The sequence below is a fragment of the Octodon degus genome, unplaced genomic scaffold (assembly GCF_000260255.1).
Source record: "Octodon degus isolate 3935 unplaced genomic scaffold, OctDeg1.0 scaffold00178, whole genome shotgun sequence".
Taxonomy (NCBI): Eukaryota; Metazoa; Chordata; class Mammalia; order Rodentia; family Octodontidae; genus Octodon; species Octodon degus.
In genome coordinates this window covers 3,873,214-3,882,471 of record NW_004524754.1, presented here as the reverse complement: position 1 = coordinate 3,882,471, position 9,258 = coordinate 3,873,214, and positions in this window count along the sequence as shown.

Below are 9,258 nucleotides of genomic sequence, written 5' to 3'. Positions count from 1 at the left end.
TTTCGACCACAGTGGACATGGGAGATAGCTGGACATAGCAGCCCATCTGCCATGGGGTGGCAAGGATCCATCCTGGCATAATGCATTTTGGTTCTGAGGAAGATGCCAGAGGGTAAGTGGTACAAGGTGTGGGGTCAGGGAATGAAGCCTTCTATGTGGGCTAATGCTTGTCTCATATGAATTACTGCTCTCAAGGACCAGTAGTTACCAAAAAAAGTGATGCCTGTGTCCTCTACTGTACAACCCTCTCTGACTTTCTGCTTTGTACTATGTGCTGAAACAGCATAAGACACCACAGCCTCCAGAACAATGATCCAAATGAAACTTTCAATATAGATTACCCAGCCTCAAGGATATTGTTATGACAGGAAATGGATGAAGATTCCCTCTCTGTCATGTTCCCCTTGCCTAAGGTCTATCCCTGGCCTAGCCCCTTTTATTGGTACTGGGCATCTTTCTTCCCTTGATCTCCTGTCTTTTGCTGTCCTCTGCCAGGTCCCACACAGTATGAGAATTGTCTTGTTCTTTCAAATCCCTTTCTCTATGACATGAGGGTTCCCTATCTGATTTTGGAGGTATTTTCATAAAAAAACATTTTTCTTGACCCCCACTACCTGCCTACTGAGGTTCTTGAATGACAGTGCCCTAGAGACACTGCTCCTGGAGACAGCCCTGCCCAGGCACACTCTTTTCCCACCTTGAAACTTGGACTCTCCCATGTTGCATCAAGTGCTTGGCTCCTGCCTTATGGCTTCCAGCATCAGCCTGGTCTCCAAGGTCTTATCCCAAAGGAAAGTTAAAAAGCTTAGGCACACATATAACCAGGAGATCATTCAACACTTATTAGATAGTTTTCAGGTTCCAGGCACTGAAGTAGGTGCCACCCTACAGCAAAACCAGCAGCCACCACCCTTATCTTTGGGGCAAACACCATGGGAATCTCTGGAGGGCTGGGCCTTCTCTTGTTCGACTGGTGTGAAGTCTGGCCCACTCCTCCCCAGGCCACCTAGGAGCCAGGCACAATGCCCAGACTCTGCTGGTGGGCGGGAAGCTGTGCTGTCTCCCCAGCTGACCTCAGTCAGCTTCCCAAAAACAGGAAAGAAGTACACTTGAAATCTCCTGCTATTTGTCAATGCCACAAGAGGGCCTGAGCAGCCATGTCAACAGGATGATCATGTTCTAGGAAGCCTGCAACCTTGTTTTTTGCTAGCACAATCATTTCTCATGACAAAAGTGCCAAAGGATTTCTAGCTAGGAGCCAATTCTTCAGCTTCAAAAGCAGCCAGAGTGGGGCCAGGGAGATGGCTCAGTAGGATAAGCGCTTGACTCGCAAATGCAAGGATCTGAGTTCAATCCCCGGTTCCGCCAAAAAAAAGCAGCCAGAGTAAGCTAGACAGAGAAAACTGCTAATATGTAGTCACAACAACCAGGTCCTGCCCATTGCCATGTCAACCAGTGGCCACTGGACAGCCATGCCACCTGACATGTGTTCTAGAGCCAGACGACCTACTCATAGCCCAGCTCTGCTATTGATCAATGATGCGACTCTAGACAATTCATTACTCACCAACAAGACTAGTGTCTTCATTGGGAGGAGGTGGGCTCAGAACGGAAAGAAGTAAACATAAGACGTGTGGAAACTGCGTGGTACAGCGGGAGCTGCAGCCATCCTTGCTGTCTAATACTGCCTGGGTTGTGATTCTATTATGGAGAAGCCGGAGCAAGCCCCAGGGTGATGAGCTCAGCAGACCCCAAAGGCAGCAGACACTGCAGCCAGACTTGAGGGCAGTGGTGGGCTGGGTCTAAGATTGCAACTGCAGGCCTAGAGTTGCAGGCCATTATATGGAGCATCCATTATAGGTGCCCAGGGAATCTTTGTGTTTTATTAGCTCTTCAAAGACTTCAGCTGGGGAGATAGCTCAGTGGAATAAGTGCTTCCCTGGCAAGCACAAGGGCCTGAGTTCAATCCCCAGTTCCGCAAGTTTAAAGACTTCAAAAGTGGCTTGAGGAGGTCTTAACCCCCGCCCAGCCCTTTAGCAGAGTGTAACTAATTGGTGTCAATTCCAATCTGAGGTCCTCTATACCTTTCTGCAGCTGTTTCTTTATTTCAGAAGCCGCTGATTCATCGATTTCAGCTGTGTGATTCCCAATTTGTTTTGTGTTAGTGTCCTCTGCACTTGTTATGGGTGGGCTTGGGTTCTGAGATTGCATTTTGCTCCTTCTTATTGTCATTTTGTGTAGCACTGTCTTCTGACCTTTGTTGTAGAGCTTTGGTGCAGTTATAACCTTAGCACCTATTGAAGTTCAGGTGCAGATCTACAAAGTTTGGATTTATCCAGTTTTGCCTGGCTTGGATCTGGCTGCTGTGCTCAGCTCCTTCCTGCTGCTGCCCTTGGGGGTGAACCTGTTATGCCCACTGGCAAGATGTTCTGCTCCTGGACTAGCTGGGTGGTTCTGTCTCCTACACTCTCTGCAGGGATTGCAGCTGCAGGGTTTCACCCCAGGCCTGTATGCCAGGCCTGAGCTGAGTCTGGAGGGGACAAGGTGGAGTAGTGGGGAGAGGCAGCTCTCCCACACACTCACCAGGCCTGGACTAGGACTGGATCTGGGGGTTCCCAGAATGCTGCAGAAATTCCTGCTCTGTGGGCAGGGTTGGGGAGGTGCTGCAGAGTGGTAGGGGGAGGAAGAGGGTCTCACCCACGCTGTGCATGCGCTGGGACCGGTAGGTCTCAGTGCAGGCACAGGGTAGCCGGAAGCCCTAATTGGTGGCAATGGATGTATCCTTCCATGAGAACTGAGGATGCTCCATTACAGCTCCAACTGTGCCACCAAGGCATTCTGGGCCAGGCCTTACTACTGTCTGTTTTCATACCTTTCTAATCACTAGAATTTCCTTGTAACTTTGGTACAGAGTCCAGAGTGTCCATTCTGGTGCTTGATTTTTCTACCACCTCGAGAAGAGTGGGACAAAACCTAAAGCATTCATTTTACTTTGAAATTCAACACATGCTGCTCTTCCTGGGGGATTACTCCTCTAGTCGTATTTAGAGTTGGCTAATAATATATTGAGTTATTATGCTGAGAGTGTGCATTCTCTTTGTTGGTCAGAATTAGTGACTCAGAAGTACATTCTGAGAATCAGCAGGGGGGCATGGGTGGGGACCGGGCTGAGAAATGAATCTTGACAGCAGTAGCAGCCATATCAGTACTTGAAGCTCATTTGACCACATTTATAGGACATAACTAGCCAATACCCCATTATCATAAGCTACCATTAATATAGCACAGACCTGTGCCACTGTGGCACAGCAAGTTGGAGACATAGAAGACAAAATTGTAGGATCCCTCTCCATGCCTGGGGAAAGATGGAGCCCCCAGGATATCTGTACAAGCAAAGAGCAAGGCTGAGAGTCACTGACTAACTCTTATATGAGCCTTTTGCTTTTACTATGGTGCCAAAACACATGAAAAAAAAATCAACTTATTAAGGGAAAAAGTTCACTTTCGCTCACAATTGTAGACTGTTCAGTGCATGTATATTTGGCCTACTGCCTTTGGGCCTGTGGCGGGGCAGCACATCATGGTGTTAATGCACTGTAGAAGAAGCTGACACCTTGTAGCAGTCAGAAGGCAGGGACAGAAAGCAACTATGGTCCCAATATCCCCTTCAAGGGTATGATCCAGTAACCCATCCAAGTTTCTTCCGCTAGAATCCAGCTCCTGAAGATTCTACCACCTTGCAGTAGTGCTGCAAGAGGGGCCAAGCATGTTCTACACATACCCCTTTGGAGAATATTCCAGATCCAAGCTACAGCAATGCTGCACATATGGCTATGAGCCTGAGAACAGTATATACCATGAGACAGGGGAGATGTGTTCTGAGGCAGGAGAAAAATAACACAGCTCATCATCCAGATGCTGGGCCTTGCTCTCCACTGCAGCACGGGATGCTCACTGTTTTCAGAACCATGGACACTCCCAGGTCCCATCCTCTAAGTCCCAGTTGGATGGGGAGAGTCCAATGTCCCCCATCCTGGAAGGATTTCTTGGACCCCTACTGTGTGCCAGCAAACCATTCTAGGCACTGAGACCATAGCAATGAACAAAAAGGACACCAGCCTGCCCTCCTAGGATTTCAAGCCTGCTGGAGAAACACAAAAGATGAATGGTCAAAATTATAAAAGAGAAAGTACAGCAGCTGAGACAAAGAGACTGTTAGAGCATGAGTTCGAGAGTTTCACTGAAGATAGGACTTTAAACTGAGACCTAAAAAAACAAGAGAAGAGAGGGAAGTAGACAGAGAATGGGAGGAGAGAAGAGTAGACAAGTATACAGCAGGAACAGCATGTGCCAAGGCCAGCCAAGGCAGCCCAGAGACACACTTGGAAAAGCAGAGCAAGCAGGGAGCCTGAGGGGCAGAGAAGATGGAAGCCAGCCTGTGGCCAAGGTCAAGGGCCTTGCAACCAATGCCAAGGATGTTTTTTTCCTTACGCAATTAGAAGACACAGAAAGACTTTAATCAGGGAAGTGATAGGACACATTTGCAAGCCAACATGCTTGCCATCTAATGAGCTCAATTTGGTACTCATCTCCCCTGGAAATTGGTAATAGACTTAACCCAACACCTACTTCTTGAAATAAGCCACAGAAAAAGTGTGTGTAGACTGGCAGAAGCTCTAGGGCCATGTGTACAGGAGGGAGCCTGAAGCTTCTTTGGTTTCTATTGTTGAAAATGGCTTGAATACAGATTGCTGCATTTTAAGATTGCATCGTTGTCCAATAGGAAATCTGCAATGGGCCACTTAGTGTAACTGAGATCATTTGCATTATCTCTTCTTGTGTCATGTCATACTGTTCTTCCCACAAGGACAGCTTCCTCCTGGCTCGGAGGATGTAATTGTCTGGGAAGCAGAAGGCTGTCAGTCAGTAGGGACTGTGCAAGGCTGGATCTGCAGTTTGGATTGTTCTGCTGTCTTCAAGACCCAGGCAGCTGTTTCCAGGGCTGCATAATGCCTGGCATTGCTCTCGACTCACAGAACATAGTCTCCAAGCATCTTGCAAAGGCTCCATGGGTCATAATAGGTTTCAGATATGATGGCAATTGCTTTCTGGCCACAGTTGGTTGGTGCAGTTAGATAAAACACAGTACTTGAAGCTGAAGGCATAGGCTTGTCTGACTCACAGCATGGTTTTATGGCCATGCGTGCAGCCTTGAGCTCCAGCCAGACTTGGAGATGAACTGTCCTGAGTGGAAACCTGGATCTCCCAGTGAACCGAGGCCTGAGGTGAACTGTCTGAATTTTTGCCTATTTCTGCGTGAGTTCTTTCCCTTTTAACTGGGAATGATAATAACACTTTCCTCTGAGAGTTGTTTCAAGTGTCAAATGAGCCAGCACAGAGATGCATTCTTCATGGTGCACAGCACATGGCAGCTATTTCGAAGCGTAGCTCCTCCCATCCTTGGAGCTGAGGGACCAGGTCACAATGCACAAATGCTCTCAGCTCTTCCAGGGACAGAGGGAAGAACAGTGCCAAAGTATAATCTCTTCCACGATGGATCAGAGTGCTTGCTTTATGTGGTCTCAGAGAGAGAGCATGCGAACCTCTGTTGCTTGGAAACAGTTCTGAAAGGTGGCTGTGGAGATGCCTAGATTAGAGATGCCGTGTGAATTGGGGGCAGGGCCAGAGCTTTTCAGAACTCAAGGTCATTAAACATGATTCAAGCCCAGAGACAATGTGAATAATGATGCAAAGCCCGAGTGTCCTGTCTGGCCCATGAGTGGAAGGCGTCCTGTGGTAATGCAGATTTAAGGCCCTTTGGATAAAAGGAAGCAGGGGGAAATGGTAGGGAGAGAGGACCTGGAGCACCAGTCCTGTGAACACCCTGCTGGCTATGCAACCTCTAGCAAGTCACTGAGCAGCTCTTGCCTCATTTTTCTCTTCTGTTAAACTGGTCACACCTATAGGATTGTGACAAGAATTAAATGTCTAGTGCCTGTTCAGGCAAGTATTGTGGTAAGGGTTTGCAAGGGAATGGATTTAATACAGGACACATAGTTTATATGATTATTTTATAATAGTCACCCAAAAAGTCAAATGCAGAAGAGTACAAGAGATCTGTCCATGCACTAGAGACCCCTGAATGCAGCTTAGGGCCTGGATCCCATGGCAATGACCTGCATGAGTCTAACTGGAGGCCTAGAGCCCACAGCAATGTCTCATGCAAGTCTTTATCAAGGATCCACACTGCAAAGGCCCATAGGTCAGTGATGGAAGCTAGAAAGTCTGTGCCAGCAGGGTAAAGGATCTTCACTGGAGCCAGGCAGTGACCTCAAGGTAAGGACCAGAACTCCCCTGAAGAGAACTGCAGCCAGCCTCAGTGACAGTGAGGACCTGAGCTCCTCCAATGCTGAGAACAGCTGAGCTCAGCCTGGCAAGCTTCTCCAGGAGAATCAACAGCCCACCATCTTCCCCTCCAGTTCTCTTTTTAGGCTGTTGACAACAGTCTTTGGGTGGGCCACTCATATCCAGAACCACGCTGATTCAGTTCACCTGGGTATTATAAGTTAACCATTATTTAATCCACTATAGCAATCCATGCTTAATATCATTACATGCCACCACTGTGAATTATGTGAGGTTCTGGACACCTCCAGGACTAGCACACCTTGGCTCCCTCTGAGTCCATGGTAGGTTCCCTAAGGCCTCTGAGAATCTGTTCATACTATACTGTGTCATCAGCACTGGTTTGTGTTTGTCCCCCATCCCGGAGGGCAGGCTCTGTATGCCCTCTGTGTCTGCATTTCAGCATTTAAGGCTGACTCTGGCCCATCCTGGGAGCTCAGTAGAATTTGTCCAACAGATAAGCAGTGGCTTGCTGCATAGTGCTGCTGCCTGGTGCTCATGTGCCTGCTGGGAACATGATGTTTAACTTTGAGATGTTCACTCATTATCTCTGGGACTCAGTCATTTCATTTAGGAGATGAAGGTATTAGCTTGAAATAATCCCCAGCTTGAGAAATCAGTGATTTTTATGATGCTACAGTTTTTATTTCATGACCCTGATCTTGTCCCCACCTTGTTAATGGAGAAGAGGAAAATAGCTGCTGGGATTTCCTTTTCTGAGGGAGAATAGAGAGTGGAATGAGGGGTAAAGCCTCACAGAGTGAGGGGTACCAGTGCAAGGGCCCAGAGGGGCCGCTAGTAAGTGGCCAGAGTGAGTGAGAGGATGGGCCAAATTCAGGCCGTCTCTAGGCTTTGCCTGCATTTTATTAGTCTTGGCTCTGTAGATATAGGCTATCTCTCAGAAAATGATTTGTAGTTTTTCAGACAGGGTCTTGCTATATATTTCAGGCTTTGGACTCACTATGTGGGCCAAGCTGGCCTGCATCTCACAGTGATCCTTCTGCTTCAACCCCCAAGTGCAGAGATTATAGACATGTGTCACCACTGCCAATGTAGGTAATTACTTTAATAATTGAGAGGATATGGAATTAAGGGTATTGGTTATAGGTTTGTGGGAAGACACTCATCAGGCAGGTGGTGAAGTTGTGTCTGCTTCCACTGCCTGTCTAATAAGGTTCTGTCAGCGGTCACTCAGCACAGTATTTCTAGGGAGGTGGCTCTTTGGGGGACATAGATTCTGATGGCTCCATGGGGGAGAAAACCTGGGAGCTGCTGGAAGAGAAGAAGCTGCTGCTGCTGCTGCTGCTACTGCTGCTGTTCCTGCTTGATGGCCAGTGGTGGAAACCGAGGGCAGTCTGAGCACAGGGTCTGAGCTGAGGTCCTGAGGTCAGGCAGTCTAAGCTGTCACTTACTTGCCTTACTCTATGGAGGCCTGTTTCTACAGAAAGGAAATAGTCCCAGAGGGCCATAGAAGTACCTTGAGAGCTTTGCTTTCCTTGGTTGGAAACTCATGGAGCTGCAGACCACAACAGGCTTGGATCTCTGTCTCAGCAGGGGAAAGGGTGGCCTGAAGAATTCATAGTGGATGGCAGGGAAGGCCACGGACTTCAGACCTGCTGCATGGACTCCCCAGACCCCTCCACCTTCTGAGAAATCCGCTCTCCAAAGGTGCCAGTGATGCAGTGAGCTTGCGAAGGCTGTGCAATTGTGTTAGAGTTTGTCACATAGCCACAAACTCCTGATCACTAGGACAGGCCCTGGCCACAACCCGCACCCTGCCGGCCGGCAGCCAGAAGTGGATGCTGTTGGGGGCCTGACCATGGGGAGGACCTCTCAATGGCTGTGCAGAGACAGGGGCAGCAGGCAGTAGATCTGAGATCAGGGAAACCTTTGCAGGCTCAGGAGAGCCTGTTACTCCTCTCCACTGTTGAGGCTGATAATATTAATGGTAGGTAATACAGAGACAAAGCTCTTCCAACTTTTAATAAATTAGACACTCCGGCTAGAGGGGGCGGTGGTGACAAGACTGACCTTTGCTTAAAAAAATGAGATAAGTAAAACAATTAAAAGTAACAAATAAAATTAAAGTAGTAAAAATAAAGAAAAGCCTCACAGGTGATGCAAATAGGCATCTGAGGCTGAGAACCAGGGCTGAGACACAGCGAAGCTATCTCCCTACCACTGACAGCTTCTGGGCTACTGATGAGACCGCTGCAGGCCTGATCTCTGCAGGCTCGGTTGGAGGGAATGTGTCTTCGTTCATAGCAAGAGAAAATTGGGTTAGGCCTTTGGAAGTGGGTACTACCCCTAGAAGGCTCCCAGTGATACAGGGGACAGCCTCGGGTGCTTCTGTGCCAGTGACCAGCAAGTACAGTTCAGGAAGGAAGCTCTGTGGGCAGGCAGGACATGCCCTTCCCAAGCACGGACAGGAGTGATTTGGAAGCTCAGGGATGGAGCTCACTGGACAGGGCTGTTACTGGTCTTGACCCCAGGCAAATCCCTGCCCTTCCTTGCCTATGACCTGGCGCGCGGGGGCTTATGGTAAGAGCTGGTCATTTGGTCGCATTTGCATATGGTAGTGAATGTGAAATACCATTGTGGGCAGGCAGGGAGGGGCTGGAAGGAGACCTCCATCTTCATTGTAGAGTGGGGCTTCCTGGACTCCAAGAGTTGAGGAAGTTGCCAGCTTCCAGTGCCACTGAAACGGGGTGGGGTGGGGGGATGGGCCTCATGAATGAAAACTACTTGGGGGTGGGGGAGGGCAACGGGGAAAGAAAATATAGCCTCATCTTTGTGTTTGTGTTTCTTGTGTTTTAGATGCCGACTCCTAGCATATTTTTAAATCCATTAGAC